Source organism: Melospiza georgiana, chromosome 2 (genome assembly GCF_028018845.1).
Source record: "Melospiza georgiana isolate bMelGeo1 chromosome 2, bMelGeo1.pri, whole genome shotgun sequence".
Classification (NCBI taxonomy): domain Eukaryota; kingdom Metazoa; phylum Chordata; class Aves; order Passeriformes; family Passerellidae; genus Melospiza; species Melospiza georgiana.
In genome coordinates, this window is record NC_080431.1 from 64,817,974 (window position 1) to 64,834,665 (window position 16,692).

At 41.8% G+C, this 16,692-nt stretch overlaps 1 long non-coding RNA gene across 1 annotated transcript; it reads left to right on the forward strand.

The window, feature by feature from the left end:
• The first annotated feature begins 1,726 nt into the window (after positions 1-1,726).
• On the forward strand, positions 1,727-16,426 carry LOC131096608 (uncharacterized). Its single transcript, XR_009115997.1, has 4 exons — positions 1,727-2,091; positions 14,923-14,993; positions 15,437-15,550; positions 16,232-16,426. It is a non-coding gene; the product is annotated as an uncharacterized LOC131096608 (long non-coding RNA).
• The last annotated feature ends 266 nt before the right edge of the window (positions 16,427-16,692 follow it).

The following is a 16,692-nucleotide window of genomic DNA, read 5'->3' on the forward strand; positions in this document are numbered from 1 at the left end:
TGAGATAAGAACATTTTAATAACTGTAATAAAAGGAAAGACAGTAGTAATAATAATAATAATGGTAATTATTAGCATTATTATTATTACTACTATTATGTATTGAAAAGGAAACTAACAAAGAGAAATAGATCCAAGAAAGACTATGCAAATGAAAACAGTTTTTCACCATCAACTGACCATTGCCCTGCCAGTTCCTGAGAAGCAGCTGCCCCCTGGCCAACCTTGCCCCCTAACTCTATTGCTGGGCATGACACCACACGGTCTGGGACATCCTGTTGGTCAGCTGGAGTCAATTGTCCTGGCTGTGCCCTGTCTCAACTCCTATCCCACCCCCAGCCCACTCCCTGGTCGGTGGGGCAAGGAACAGAAAAGGTTTTGGCTCTGTGTAAGCCCTGCTCAGCAATAACAAGAACATCTCTGTGTTATCAACACTGTGTCCAGCATGAATCCAAAACACAGCCCCACACCAGGTACTGTGAAGAAATTTAACTCTATCCCAGCCATAACCAGCACACTTAAATGCAACTGGCACAGAAAATAGAAGGCTACATTGAGATTTTAATGAGCAAATGAGCTTTGATCAGCGTGCGGTGATGATTGATGGAACACGGCAGCACATCTGCCAACAGCAGCTGCAGGGCTGCCAAATGCAAATGCTGAACACCCTTGGTCTTCAGCTCTACTTTTAGGGAACTTACTTTTCCCAGAATATGTATTTCTTACACATCCTTGCCCAGGTATACATTCTCAAAGTCAAGCCCAGACTATTTCTCATAGGAAAATACAAACAACAGAGATGAATCACAGGATAGCAACAACAACATATGAGAGGGACTTCTGAGATCTCTGCACCTTTTAGTGACAACTGCAATGCTCTCAGGGCCTGGGAGAGCATGGCTTGTAAGGTCACTTTTTGCTTCTACACTGAGATTGTCTTTGGGAGATGGAGGTCCTAAAGAGGGGGTATGAGCATGTGAGGCTGGTAACCTGCTCAGCTAACACTGCCAATGCCAGAAAAAGAATATATATAGAGAATGAACATGGGATAAATCAGAAAATCACTTCCACTGGTGGACTCTAGAAAAGGAGTATTTTTTGACAGGTGCCACATAGTTATTCCTAGTACTAATGGCATCTGTTGTGATGTCTCGAGAAACAGAGGGTAGCTCCAAGTGCTGGCTTTCTGGCACAGCTTACCTACTGCTTACTCTGCTTACTCCAGACTGAGTGCAGCACAGCACAGACCGTTTCCACCTACCCACATCTGCTTGATCCTTTTATTGTTAATCAAATATCTGCCTGATAATCATGTTCTGGTGTCTTGGCCTAGAAAACTAAACATTTGGCCTCCAGTAGATGTGAGAAATGGGGACTGCTGGCAAACAGATCTGAGTAGGCTCTGGGAGCACTGCTCCAGCTTTCTGCCCCTGCAGCACTCACTGCTGCATGGGCTCTGGTCTCAGGGTCACCTCTCAGGGTCACTCAGGCGACTCCGGCTTCCTAAGTCTTGGCTTCTCTAATAACAAGAAATAAAATATTTGCCACTTATAAATTTTAATTTTAAAATATTTTTAAAGGAGTAAAATTCTAGTTCTTCAGTCATCATCAGCAAGGGGACAAGTCACTGCATGCTTTATTCTGCTTTTCTTACAATGAGCTTCTGTTAGCTCCTCAAAATATTTATTTAGAGGAATTTCTTAGCATTCTCCTTTCTTTACAGATAATTACAAGTTTCTCTTTGTGGAGAGAAATAACAACACTGAAGTGGAAGTGTTTCTTGTGAAATGCTGAGATGCCTAAATTGTCAGAAGATTGGAGAAAAGTACCTGAAGGACTACAGGAAGGAGTAATTGTAGCATATAATTGATTACCCAGAGGATGAGGAACCAACACCTCTGAAGAACCAGTGTCTGAAGCAGTGTCTGGATCTGGTAAAACACTGCACAAACTGAGTTCTGGAAGATTTTCTTTGCTGAAGTCCAAGTACCTTGTGGTCTTCAGGGATGTTCATCTTAGCTGCTTCCTGCCTGCTCTAAAGCTTTAGAGATGCTGCTTCTTACAGGAATGCCCTCACTGACAGAGGAGCAAGGTTCTTGTTCTTTTCACAGCAGGGTTTGTTTCTGTTGCTGTTTAGTAAAGTGTCTTCAATGGAAGATCAGAATCCCTGCTGATTCCGTGGGCCTGGTCACCAGCTGCCCACCAGAGCTGTCAGTGGGCACTATCTCAGCTAAAAATTCTGTAGATACTGGGAGGAAAAGCAATCATCCAAACTGCTCCACTGGTGGCATGAACCCTTCACAACAACAGTCCACAAACCAAACCAGACTACTTATGTTGCATAGTGTTTTGAATTTAGTCTGTGCTAGTAAATTCCTTAAAATACAGGACTTATCCTTTAGGGGTGCCCACCTGTGGTGTTATCAGTGTCCCCTGGATGGATGGAGGAAATGATGAATCTGACTCCATGTTCTCAGAAGACTAATTTATTATGATATGATATGATATGATATGATATGATATGATATGATAATGTAGAATGCTATACTAAAACTATACTAAAGAATAGAGCAAGGATACTTACAGAAAGCTTAACAAGGTACTAATGAAAAACCTGTGACTCTCTCCAGAGTCCTGACATGGCTGGACTGTGATTGGTCATTAAGTCAAAACAAATAAAAAAAATTCACACGTTGGATAAACAATCTCAACAATCTCCAACCATATTCCAAAGCAGCAAAACAAAGGAGAAGCAAATGGGATAATATTGTTTTCCTTTTTCTCTGAGGCTTCTCAGCTTCCCAGGAGAAGAATCCTGGGCAAGGAGATTTTTCCAGAATATATGACAGTGATACCCACCTTTTCCACTGACTGCAGAAGAGTTCAGCAAAACTAGCTTTGACCTAACATTTAGATAGCTGAAGTTCAGCAAAATTAATTTTCACCCTCAATGATTGCAGGGTAATTCCAGTCAAAACTTTCTCATCATCTTTCCCTGAAATTTTCCCTTCAGAAGACATTTATCAGACAGGAATCTGGCATTACTCATTTGCATTGTGCTGGTGGACAATAAAGTCTATTGCTTTCCTGCAACACTGTCTTCCCACTTCAAGTTTGCCTGCATCATCACATAAATGTCAAAGGTGGATCTCAGAGGGGCTGTGCAGATGATGATCAGGCAGGAGTCTGTGATAGGGTATCAATATGCCACTGCAAACAGCGTCATTTTCTCTGTGCTGCTATGATATAATCTGTTCTTAGACATCCATGAGGTATGGTCTCAGGTATTCCGCTGCTTTTTTCCTTGTTTATTTTGTGGTTCAGTGGTGCCTGTTTCATGCTGTGGCCACTTTCTGTGAAATGCAGTAATCCAGAAATTCATTAGAACTCTCACAGGGTTTGGTAGGCTATTCTCTCACCATACCTAGCACAGAGACTGTGGTGTCTTTCCATCAGGCTGTAAGTACCATGTATCCTCCTCTTCTGTGGCATCTGTCTGACTCAGTCTCATACAAATAGACTGCCATGTGTATTTCTTTTTGTATTCTTGTAATGCAGATTTCCACTGTGCCTGGGAAATGAATTAATCTTATCCTAAATTCTGAATTGGTAGAAAAGGCCTTTAGAGCATACCAATCCATTTAGTTCATATCTCCTGAATAACTTCTGGTTATTCCTTCACCTTTCCCTACACAGACTCATTCCCGTGTCCTCCTGAATGCTTTGTGAAACTGAAGTAATTTCAGTAAGCTCAGAGGTTTAACAAATACAAGCCATGACTGTAACCCAGCTTTGCCAGGAAGCTGGCCAGCACTCAGTGATTAGGAGCTGTGCTAGCAGAAATATCTGGTCTTGTTTTAGCACGCAAGGAAATATCAGAAGGTGAGAGACAAGCTAGTGGACAGTAGATAGAATAGAAGATTGTTTGGGGTCATATATTCTCTTCTGGGCACTTGACATTTGTTCATACTGCTTTGTTCACTAAATTGACCTGGAGTAGGTTTTAGTAGCACCTTGTCACTCAAATATGCTAAATTCTGTTTTTGAGGGAAAAGAAGAAAAAATTTGCTCAGCTCACCTCAGTCCTTAATAGTTATCTTCCTGTGTTAAACCTTCCTCAGATCACCTTGGCCTACAAAACTGGCAAGAATGGGTTGACGAGTAAATTCAGGATGTGCAGCAAAGAGGGGGAGTGAGGTCCCTGGGAATTTGAGAAGAGCTTGTCTTCCAACTTGCTACTCAGAAAGTTTGGGCAGTTTCTTTTTGCCTGCAATAGTTCTGCTTCTTGTCAGCCTAAAATAAATTATAAATAGTTCAAAAGAGCAACTCCATTGCTTTTGAAGCAGAACAGACTGTTCTGAATAAATAACAGATATTCCTGGTCTGGGAAAAATTCTGTCCCTGCCTAGCAAAGCTGTCTTAACTACAACCCTCTTCAAAATATAAAGCCAAGCTCTGAACTGTTATCCATACACTCAACTGGCCAAATTCCCCATGGAAAAAAAGTCGAGTTCAGCTCTGCTGGAGTAATTGGATCTACTGATTTATATCTGCCCAGCACCACTGGCAGTATACAGCTGAGGAAGAGACCTGAACACATTCAGACCTGAACATCATTCAAACACATGCATACAATCCTTCCTTCCCTGGCTCCCCATGGGTACAAGTCTGCATTCTTGTTTAAGGGAGACAACAGTTATCAGGTCTTGTGTATGTGTATGGCAAAATAAACAATTTAGTCTGAGTCACCAGCTAGCTTAACTTGGTGTTGCCTGGAAACTGACTGAGGATGCACTCTATCCCCTCACCCAGATCATTGATAAAGATATTAACCAGGGCTGGCCCAAATACCTCACAGCCCCGGGGAGCACCACTAGTGACCAGGCCCCAGCTGGATGTAACTCCATTGCCCATCTCTCTCTGTGCCCATCCATCCATCCATCCATCCATCCATCCATCCATCCATCCATCCATCCATCCATCCAGTTTTATCAGTTTTATCAGTTTTATCAGTTTTATGCCCAGTGAAGAGTACACCCATCCAAGCCATGAGCAGCCAGTTTCTCCACGAAAATGCTGTGGGAAATGGTGTCAAAGGCTTTACTAAAGTCCAGGTAGACAACATACAGGAACATTCCTCATCCCAGGGCTAGGGATCCTAAGACTTCTCCCAGCTCCTTACAGAATACTTGGTCTGCTTCTTCATCCTGGCTGGGTGGTCTATAACACACTCCCACCTGGATATCTGCCCTGTTGACCTTCCCCCTGATTCTTAGCCATAAATGATTGCTTGTTTTTTTCAACAACACTAGTGTCAGTCTCTTCTAGAACGTATTTTAAAATGGACATTGTAAAGTATGGATTCAAATAATTTACAGATCAACAGATGATTGCTGAATACACATCACAGTCAGCCCATGTTACTGTCAGAACCCAAAACTTCAAGCACCTGTGGCTTCCCCAGTGGAACAGCATGGGATCATGGGTTCATGGGGGGCTGTAGCAGCGGTTTAAGAAGACACTAACCTCCAGATAACTATTATTCCCTCCCTCCTTGCCTTCTCATTTCCCCACAGCTGGATACATCTGCCTTCACTCATCAAGTGTGTGCCCTTCTAGCCTGTTTTAGTAGAGCTAGTTCTTGAAGCTTAAATTACAGGAGCATCATCTCAAGACCTGCAAACTGGGTCACAGTCGGGAGGAGGGGATAGATGAGAGAAATTTTTACATGACTACACCTACAAAGCCTGTCAGACTGCAGCATTGCATGTAAGCATCCCAGAGTACAGTACCATTGAATTTTTAGACAGCAAGATGAATTTGTACCTCCAGTGACTATTAAGCAAGCTTATTTAAATACTTCTCACTATCCTTACCCAAAAGCATTTCCTTGTAATGGAAATAATTGACCAATGACACTTCATTCCAATCTATTCAGATTATCCTTGTGCACAGAATACAAGTTTCCACTAACTGAGAGTTGACACTTTGACTAATATAATACCTTTCCCTGATTCCCACAAATTAAGTGTGTGCTTTGAAACTATTGTAATTTTCTTACTCTCCTGAAAATTGCCTCCCTTGGAAATGAGGTGTTTGAGAAATAATGTGATGCACATCAGAGCAAATTCTTCCACTTTTTGATGATTTCAGTATGTCTGGAAATTTAGTATAATCGGGGTAGATTTAGTTAACACTTCTACCTGCCAAATGTACTTTGGCTGGAATCTGAGCTGGAAACTTACTCAGGTTTCACAACCCCCAGATTTGTCTGAATCTAAGCAGGTTCCTAATGACACACTGTGATCCATGTGAGGTTTTAGGTCTCTCTCTCTCTCTACTTACATCTGTGCAGCTAAACACGAAGCCAGGGTCCAACCCTGCACCTGGATGCCGAGTGACAGGGAGCGTCCTGCACCCAGCTGGTGGCCTGGGTACAGCAGAATTCTCTGAGGGAGAGCAGGTGGGAGCATGGAGGACACAGCCAGGGAAAGTATTACCAACTTTCAAGTGCACTTGGTGCTCAGGGCTCCACCTGAGCTTCTGGCGCCCCTTTGCTTGTCAATTCTGCCTTGGTGGCACCAGTCTGAAGTCGGGATGGGCTGTGAGGGGTTGGGTCCCCCGGTCCATCTGCACCAGACTGGTGGCCTCATGTGGAAGCTGGTCTTCACATTCTCCCCCTCAAGCTCAGAGTGCTTTCATTCTCTGCCAAGAGTGTCAGCAACGCCTCTGAGAGCCCAGCAGGGGAAGCAGAGCCATGACAGCCACCACAAGTGGCAGCCTGACATGGGCTGGCATGGAGCCGTGAGAGGTGGGAGGCACCTCTCCAGAGAAAAAGACAGAAAACTGCTGTTGTTATGATAATAGCCTGGGAATTAGTTAGTGTTGACTTATTTGTTGGTCTAATTAATTTCTTGTCTTTAATAAACTGTTGCTTATTAGCCATTTAATTAATGTTGTGAGTGGAAAGAGTAACTCATTAAGTATAAGGCTTAGCACACTTTCCCAGGTTTCTGGCTTGGGTTTGGAGAGCATTTTTTTAAAATAATCTGCTTATATTTAAATCTGATCTTTGCCTCTTTAAATCAGAGAGGAGCCAGGACTGCTCAGTGAGTAGTTACCCTTTCTCTATCCATCCTTAATGAGCAAAATCTGCTTACAGCCAAGAGCCACAGGGCTCACCCTAGGGTGAGAAAAAGTCCCACCTGCTCCCATCTTACCTATCAGCCTCTTCCTCAGGGAACTGAGGAGCAGCAGAGGGCTGGCAGGTGGCAGCAGTCTGACGGCATCCCACTGCTCTGTGTCACAGCAGGGATGTGAGGGAGGATGATGGAGAGACAATTCCAAAGAAGTGAACTGGCATCTTCTCTGCCTCGACAGAACTGCTCTGCTCAGAGAATCTCTCGTAGCTCAGTCACCCAGGGCTCTTTTTACCTCCTCTGTGGTTTCACTTTTTCACAGGCAATGCACCAGCCCTGTATTTTCACTCAATCTCTCCAATTCTTCCCATGTGCCCTGCAATACTGCTTCCTGCCACAGTTGGGAACTTACCAGTTTAGCTTTGGCTCATGAAGGGGATATCAACTGGTCCTTCACTTTCAGTCAGAGCAAGGAGGAAGTTTAGCCCATCAGCTCTTCAACAAAACCTTCAAGTAGCTGTTTCCAGTGTCTGGCAGTCCAGTTTCATGAGAAATCTGGATTGCCAGTGCTGCAAGTCCAATTAGAATCTCTCAGTACATGACCAGAATGTCCTGCTCATATAATGAAAGACGTACTGATGTGTGGGTATGGGATGGAAGAGTGATATACCTCCATGGATCTGAAAAGTTAGTGGTGAATTCAGCCTCTTCCTCTCTCTTGTAACACACTGGGGCGTGTCCTGTGTCCAGGGCTCACAGATACTGGATGGCTATCCATGCACAGCAGGTCTGTGCCCTCACACAGTGCATCACCAAGTCCTTGATGCGGCTTCCTGCCCTTCTCGGGCCTCCCAGCAGTCTTGCATGCACACTCACTCCATGCTTATATTTTTTCCCCCATATTCAGATTAAGGAAAAGCTAGACTGATGTTTTCTGTGGTTAGTCACCCATGAGAAGTTATTTTGTCAAAATCTCTCAGATTCCCACCGATTTTCTTCCAGCAGGGTTGATTTGGAATGTGGAAGAGAACAAAACCTGATACATCCTCCTGCAAAAGTTACCAGCCCCTCTCTGCTCTGCACTACATAGCTAAGGACCACAAAGGGGTTCATCAGCCACTGAGGATCTGCCCCTGTTGCAAGAGGTCTCTGCCCCTGGTTCTGCATCACAGCACGCCACCACACAGCAGTGCTGTTCAGCAGTCCATATCCTGATTTTTTCTCACTCTACAGATGCTTTGCAGCACAGCATGCTGCCTTCCTAAGGATAAATTGTGTTTTCAGGTCATTGTTTTTTCAGGCACCAAAATGTTTTTACACACATAACACATAAATTAAACATTATTGATGCTATTACTGTGATTGCATGTTCCAGTTCCCAGGCTTATTTTAATGATGTACATTATAAAAAGACATGTTGGCATAACAGTGAGAAATATGCTGCTCTCCATGGCATTTCATTTTATAGATCGACACGAGAAGTCTATGATGATGACTAATTTCACGATAAGATCATGTCACTTCTTGCCTGCCATAAATGAAATGTCATACCCAGTCATCTATTCTGCATTCTTGAATTCATTCTAATTACTGTCCTTACACAACTGACTGTGACTGAGATACCCTGTAGCCAACAAGACTGTCTTTACCTTTGTCCTTTAATACATGTCAAATCTATGGAACACAGGCTGAGACTTGACCTTAAATGAATATAAATTCTGGTTTGGCTGTCAGTTACCACCATTCATTTAATATATAAAACTGTGTGTATCGGGGAGCTTTGTGCATGCAGCCTGCTCTCTCCTATCTGGTTCATTTCATAATGCCCTGTAATGACAGAGCTTTCAATTTAGTCCAGGCATTTTTTTCCAGTTGATTTACTATAGTTTCATTTCTACACAGAGATGATTGAATAAAGTAACATAAATCTCCAAATGATTAGAAAATGTGATAGTTTATTACATGGACAATCAGTTTATTTAAAAACATAATTAGTTTGTACCTCAGGAAACCTTTCCCCGGTTGTGATAAACTATAATTACTGCCTCTCCTTCAGTGAAATTAAAAGCCACGCAATTCTACTACTAGGAATGTGTGATTTGTTGGAGAAAAGGGTTTCTATTTTCCCCTCTGTATTTTCAGCAGATTGATTTTTCTTTCTTCTCATCCCTTAAGAGGGAGAGAAATAGAAGAGATAGATAAGATAGCATAATATAAGTAGAATTACCGGTGATGGTGGGAATCTACTTCACAGCTGTCCTCCTAGTCAAATAGGAGACAAAATCTTTAGTGATGATAGCAGGAGTCAATGCTCTGCCAGAAGCAGACTGACCACCCTTCCTGAACCTACAAGCTGCATCCTAAAAGCTTCCCTGGCTGAGAGCCACAAGACATATTAAACACTTTGAAGATCTGGGATAGGAGGAACAGTTCACATGTGAGAGCTGACAATGTGTACTTTAGGAGAAGAGGTTTTTCTGTGTTGATGGATGTGTGCTGATGGGTTGCAGGAGGACTCAGTGTCATTGGACTTGAGGTTCTCTAATAACTTACACCTCCTGGCATATTCCAAAAGCCAGGGATCTGCACAGAATCATATAACAGTTGGGCTGGAAGGCACTAGTCCTCTAGTCCAACCACCCCCACAATGAGCAGGAACATCTTCAGCTAGGTCAAGTTGCTCAGAGCCCTGTCCAGCCTGACCATCCATCGAGGGATGGGGCACCTACAGTCCCTCTGGGCATCCTGTTGTTTTTAGAGCTGCATGTCATGAGGCCCAAATGCAGCTCAGGAACACACACTGGTAACTGAGTCCCTGTTCTCACAGGTCTGTATGGCTAATTGAGATGTATGGATGAATTTGTGAAGTCTGACCTCAGATGGGATAAATTCACTATCAGTTAGCTGGAACAACAGTTCCACATGCTGGTTCTGTCACCTGCTTTGTCCTCACCCTTCCCTGTGTGAGAACTTGCCTCTCTGGAAGGCTGTTCCCAAGCCTGTCACAAAGATGCCATCTCCTTGGCTTTTTGCTGTGGTTCACTCATTTGTGAAATGAGTGTAACAATTACTTACTTGACAAGGAAGTCAGAGGCATTCATGCATTCATGTCTCTAAAGCCTTTCAGGATCCTCACCAAAGAGCAATGTCAGGCATCATTATTCACACAAACTGTTGTGAGCCAGATATCTAATTCTAAAGGAATTTCATGCTTTGTCTTGCTGCAGTGGCAATGAGAGGGAAATTCACTTTCCAGACACATAATAATATGGAGGTTCTGAATTTGCCAAGCAATTTATCTATGGGCAAATAATAAGCTTCTCTTGATGGTCACCCATTTGTTGGAAGATACTGTCAGAGCTAGACTATATGTGGCAGATGAACAGCACAGGTAATATATTTCCACTGATGAAGACATGATTAATTTGTATTTGTGTCTGGCATCTCCATTCAGCTCTTAAATGCTGTGGATTCTGTTACCAGCAGAGCCATTTCCTTATCAGAAATAATCAGTCATTCACTGCAGTCTGCTCCCACCCTTAGCATTTATTTTATTCTTAATTACCACGCTGTCAGCTTCATCCCTGTAGGGTAAATTGCTTTGTCCATCAATACACTTATAAAACACTGAAATATTAAACTCCTGATAAGCAAAGTCGTGCGTGCAAGAAGAAAGCAAGGAGTAAAAGAGGGAAGGCAAGAGCCCAGAGCAGCAAGCTCTCCAGCCTTTCAGCCATCTCTGGGAGCTAATGTTCAGTGCTTGCCCCATAGGCAGTGAGGAGGAGGGCACAAAAGCAAAATGAGGCACAGCAAAGACTTGTTCGGTTGATGTGAAATATTTAAGAACTGAGCCTAGGCCCACTGAATCAACTAAAAGGCTTCTCTGGAATCCCATAAGTTTTGATTAAGCTCTTGGTTTCCTAGAAAAGCAGCTTTTTATCAGCTCTTACAGCTGGTCTGATTCAGGAACAAGAAGGTCAAGTGACTTTCCAGAGATGACATGGTGATGGAGTGTCTCATTTCAGGTTAAACCTAAAACTATTCTCTTTGTCATGTCTATCTACCTACCTATGCATTTATAAAACATCCATCATTGTGGTATCTCAAAATTTACACAGTCACTTAAGCAGTCTGAAAAGCTATTCTCCACCACAAACTCATACTTGCTGACTGGAGAGGGAGCTATTCTTTTTCATTCCCCTCCTGTCTCCAAGGAACTGAAAGCAAAGCAACCTTTTTTTTTTTTTATTTTATTTTTTTTTTGCCATTGCTATGGAGAAGAGAATTACACTGTCCAGGTTGTTAACTAGTAGCTGTGCAAGACAAACAGTGACAATAAAGATATGTCTTATTTAAAAATAAATTGCTTTCCTAAATATAAATGCTAAATATAAATGCTAAATAGCAGCAAAGCATGTCCCTCTTTTTGCTAGTAGATGGGACCTCTTGCATCTTATTTTCTATTTGCCCCTGGCTAAAGTCAGTAAAATAAAGGAACATGTTGTTTGTCTGGCCAAGTATGTTCTTTATTTGCAGCCACCTCAAATAACATTTTATATGTCTCCTACTCCTAGATGTTGTGTCTCAAACCTGTATTTTGAGACACAACATCCAAAGATTTGACAAGGAAAAGATATCTTGTCTAGTCTCTGGCAATATCTAGCATTATAACCTGACATAACCTTGCAGATGCTTATTCTGTGGAAGGGCAATACATATCTCAAAAAACTTATTAGAAATCAGCATGCCAAAAGGTTGGGGAAAACAGATAATAACTAAAATACAGAAGATTACATGTGAAACTCAAATAGCTCAGTGCAGAACCAGCTTGAGAAGAAAATTGTATGGTGGAGGTGGAAATCAGGAGGAATTTTTCTTCTAAAATATGACAACCCACCTACAATCATTCACCACCTTATTATTAAAAAGATAATAGAGATAAAGCGCAGAATACACGCTCTGTAGTCATTTGACTGCAGTCAGGTCAAGAACCAAAAATAGATTACTGCCCTTTAGGTCTGTTGTATGTTTTAGTAAGCTACATGTTCTGAATGTGACTAAGTGGGTTGTCCTTTAATTAATTCCAACTTTTTCAGTATTTTTTCACATCTCTTCTTCTGCTTGAATATCCTGACTTGGTCCTGGATATACCTAAGGGATCTAATTTATGTAAACTACCCAATTATCCTTCAACTGCTGTCTATCCCATTTGCAACTTAGAAATTAATATGAATCCAGGGAGTGTAATTATATGAACAGTCACAAAATGAAATTGAAGAGGACTCACAATATTTCTTTGATTATCATCATATCATAGAATCATATCCTAGAATGATTTGGGTTTGAAGGGACCTCAAAGACCGCCTTGTTCCAACTCCCCTGCCATGGGCAGGGACACCTTTCACTAGACCAGCCTGCTCAGAGCCCCATCCAACCCAGCCTTGAACAATTCCAGGGATGGGGCATCCACAGCTCCTCTGGGCAACCTGCTCCAGTGTGTCCTCATCCTCAAAGTTAACTTTGCTACAAGCAAAACCATACAAAACTAGAATATATCCTTGCTCTTCCTGCCTCAGTCACGCATTGATTTCAAAGGCACACTCCATGGATTTAAGGACATCAGTATCCTTTTCAAGCTTCTGCTTAGTGATGTTCATAAACAGAGTCCTTCAACAAGTGGGGCATCAACTATAGAGCTTTAGAGTGAAGTGAAAAGGCAGGTCTCATAATTGGAATGTCAGGATATTTATACTGTTCATGTCAGAAAAAGGGATACTGGAGAGCTAGGAAATTTGTGGATCAGCAAAGGCTTAAAACTTTAGATTGGGCTGTCTCAGGACATTTTTAGATGACCCAGTCATCATCACAGCTGATGTGAAACAAAACAAGCTCCTCGTACATCCAGGAAAAGACATTATTCTGGTGACTCATGCTCCAGTGCTGCTAGACAGTCCTAATCCTCTCATATCCTCAACAAGCAGTACAAATAACACTTGGCTAATGAGTGTCTCAGAAGGCTGTGGCCAGGCTGTGGAACTGTGCAAGACAGACGTCGTCTTCTAAGGCTGAACCTGCGGTCTGTGGGTTGTACTCCATCTCTGACAGACAAGAAGTTTTACAGAAGGACATTAAGATGCTGCAGCAAGTCATGTATCAGGTCATCTGTTTTTCCTCCCCATTCTCTTCTCATTTGAGGTACAGGGGTTGATAATCAGCTCTGAAGCCCTCCAGAATATGCATCATTAATTATGGTAATTCTGGCACTAAGAAAAATGTCCTGGTTAGTTCTTGGTTTCAAAAACATCCTTTGATCAGAAGTTCCACAGCTGGCCTGTTGGTTCTATGAATTATTTCCTTTAAGTGATCTTGAGATTCCCACTTTTTGATTTTATTGAAAGTTCCATTTTTTCCAACCTATTCTTTCTATAGCAATAATTATCCCATTACCCTTTTCTTTTCTTTTTGACCTCTTCCTCACCTCCTTATAAGGACTTTAATAATGTCCATATAAATAGTTCAGATTGCTTATTTTCAGGCTATTGACTATCTGGGAAATGTTGACCTCTTCTCAGAGATTACCACCTTTCTTTGTCTTTAAGATTTACTGGAAAATGCTTAGTTTGCACTAGTTCTCATGTGTCATTAATGCCACATCTGTCTAAAGAGTCCCCTGTTGTAGTGGCCTTCTAGGATGGAGAAACTGTATCAGTGAGCAAGAGAAGAGATACAGGTGCTGTCAACCTGGTCTTCCAGAAGGCCTTTCAACATTCTTACCTTTAAAGTTGTGAGTTTGATGGATGGACTGCAAGGTGGATAAGGAATTGACAGGAGGGCCATGCCCAAAGAGTTACAGTCCATGGATTAATGTCCAAGAGGACACCAGTAACAAGTGGTGTCCCTCAAGGATCCATTCTGGCACTAGTACTCCTAAATATCTTCATCTCTGAGGTAGACAGTGGGATTGATTGAACTCTAAGGAAGTCTGCAGATGACACCAAGTTGAGTGGTGCAGTTGTATGCTAGAGGGAAGAGATGTCATCCAGAGAGATCTTGATAGGCCTGCACAAACCACCAACACTGCAGATGGGTAGCTAGAAAGAGATGACACAGATGGGGTGCTGAACATTGCATGGATTGTTTTGGTGACCTTCAGTCATGGGAAAAGTGACAGGATGGTTGCATCTTCTGATGGCTAAAAGCCACCATGGTTGGTGGCTTCCCAAAAGAGTTTTAGGTTGTCAAAAATTATGTGTCAAAATCCATGAAACTGTGGAAATTCACAAAAACTTGTCCAAATATATGATGGAAAGACAGGGTGTAGTAAAAAAAAAAAGAGGAATACATGCCAGGCTAAATGGAACTTTTTTCATGAGGATATCCAAGGACTGAGGAGAGCTGCATCCTATTTCTCAGAGATACCACACTGGAGCTGGGTACACCTGGCCATGGAGCACCTTCAACTGAACTTTGTGATGAGGCAGCAGTTACAGGCAGAAATTATTTTTCTGGCAGCAGCAGATAGCACTGTTTGCATTTACAAAAATGTCCTGATTCTTACCCTCAACTTGTCTGTTGTAGTTTTATTTTTTTTCCTAAGTGTTGTGTATTTCATAAATACATATATTAATGGATATGCTTGTGACTCATATATATAAACATTCAATGCTACACCACACTATATAGATGAATGATTGGAAGATATGACACCAAACATAGCATTTATGTGTTCTGCTGCTTGTTTTCCTGTTCACAGAGGTTTGTGTATTTTCTCTCTCTCTCTCAAGTTCAAAGTGTGCTGCTCGACTAGCCCAGAAAAGAAGAGACATGTCACTGAATGTGTGCTTTGTTCAGCTTTGTGAGTATCTGATTTCTCTCTGCCACAATTCGTGTTAGCTAAACCAAAAAAACACCTATTGTACCTTGACAGCGGGACCATCTGGAATTCATTCTTGTAATTGTTTTCAAACACAGTCAGTCCTCCTCTGGCAAATATGCATTTTAAAGCATCACAGGGCACGTTTATCAGTTTATTGGGACACAAATGTTTAGTTTCATATAATTCTGAAAAAGATATTTTCAACATCATAACTAATAATCCAACATAGAGAAAGTGGGAATGTGTGTGTGTGTGTGTGTGTGTGTGTGTGTGTGTGTGTGTGTGTAGTATGGATATGTAATCCCATAGTGGCCCACCTGCAAGCTCTAAACTGGAGATGACAGTCAGGGACAATTGATTTTCCCCTCTAGTTGCTTGGAGAATGTCTTTTTCATTGAAACTCTTTTGTCAATTCTTTGCAGGAATTGCATCTGGGAAATTAAAGACATTCAAACTTGAAAGGAATTGCAGTGCAAATGAATTAGCATCAAGACTTATTTGCATCTAGATACATATTCTGATTGCATCTTTTATAGGTGAGTAGAGAACACAGTGTTTGTGCATTTTATGGGGATGCACCATGAGCTGATATTTCCCAGGCAGAATGTGGAAATTGATGTACCTAGTATAATCATATGTTTTTCTGTCTGACACTCAAGAAATGTAGGCTTGCTGGGTCTGATTTCCAAAAGTAACCAAGCAACTTAGAAGTCCATGATCAAAAAAGCATTAAAAAACAGATTTGCAAAGGAACTGAAATAGCTAGGGAGGTTTTCAAAGCCTGAAGACAAGTTTAGGATCCCAGGTTACTACTGCTTTTCAATACCTTGCCCAATTGTCCTTTTAGCTGATCTGCAGTAGATGACTATCTGGATATTTAGATGCTTGGATATCTTTGAAAATCTGTCCCTACATGCAGAAAACATCTTCAAGACTTCAGCACACTGGAATGATAAAATATTTATTTTCTCCCTAGGAGCTTTTGATAATTACCTGTCGTCTGTCATTCTTATTTACTAGTTAATGAGGCAGTGCTCCTAGGAACTGAAGAGGCAGCATTCATTTTTCTCAGTGTTAGACATTTCCACTGTATGTTTCATCAGCACAGTTATTCCCTATTCTGATGGAAAGTACCAGCACATGATTTATTTGACCTGTGTTAGACAGCTACATAAATATGAGGTGAATCATGCTTACAGATGCTTCTTTCTCTCCAGTTCTCTATCAACAAAACCAGGAGAAGCAGCTAAGGTGTATATGTCTAGATTAAAGATACAGCATCAGGAGAAATACAATCAGCAGATCCTGGGAAATTACTGCTATTATTTCCAACTACTTGGCAATAGAACACTGAATCCTGTTCAAGAGGGATGGGGAGAGGGGACATGAGAAGGATCCAGAAAGGTGCTACCAAAATGGTGAGTGGTCAAGGTCCTCAAGTGGACAAACTCCAAGGAGATACTGTGGAGATGACTATATTTAGTGTGGAGAAGATTAAGGAAAGATACCATGACACCTGCCAACTACTCAAAATTCAGTTGTAAAGATGGCAGAACAAATCTCATCTCCCTAGTGGCTGATGAGGTAAGAGGGGACAACAGCAACAAACGGAAGTGGGGAAGGTTCAGACTGGATTTCAGCAAAACAGTTCTCAGCAGAAGGATTGTTTAGCAGAGGA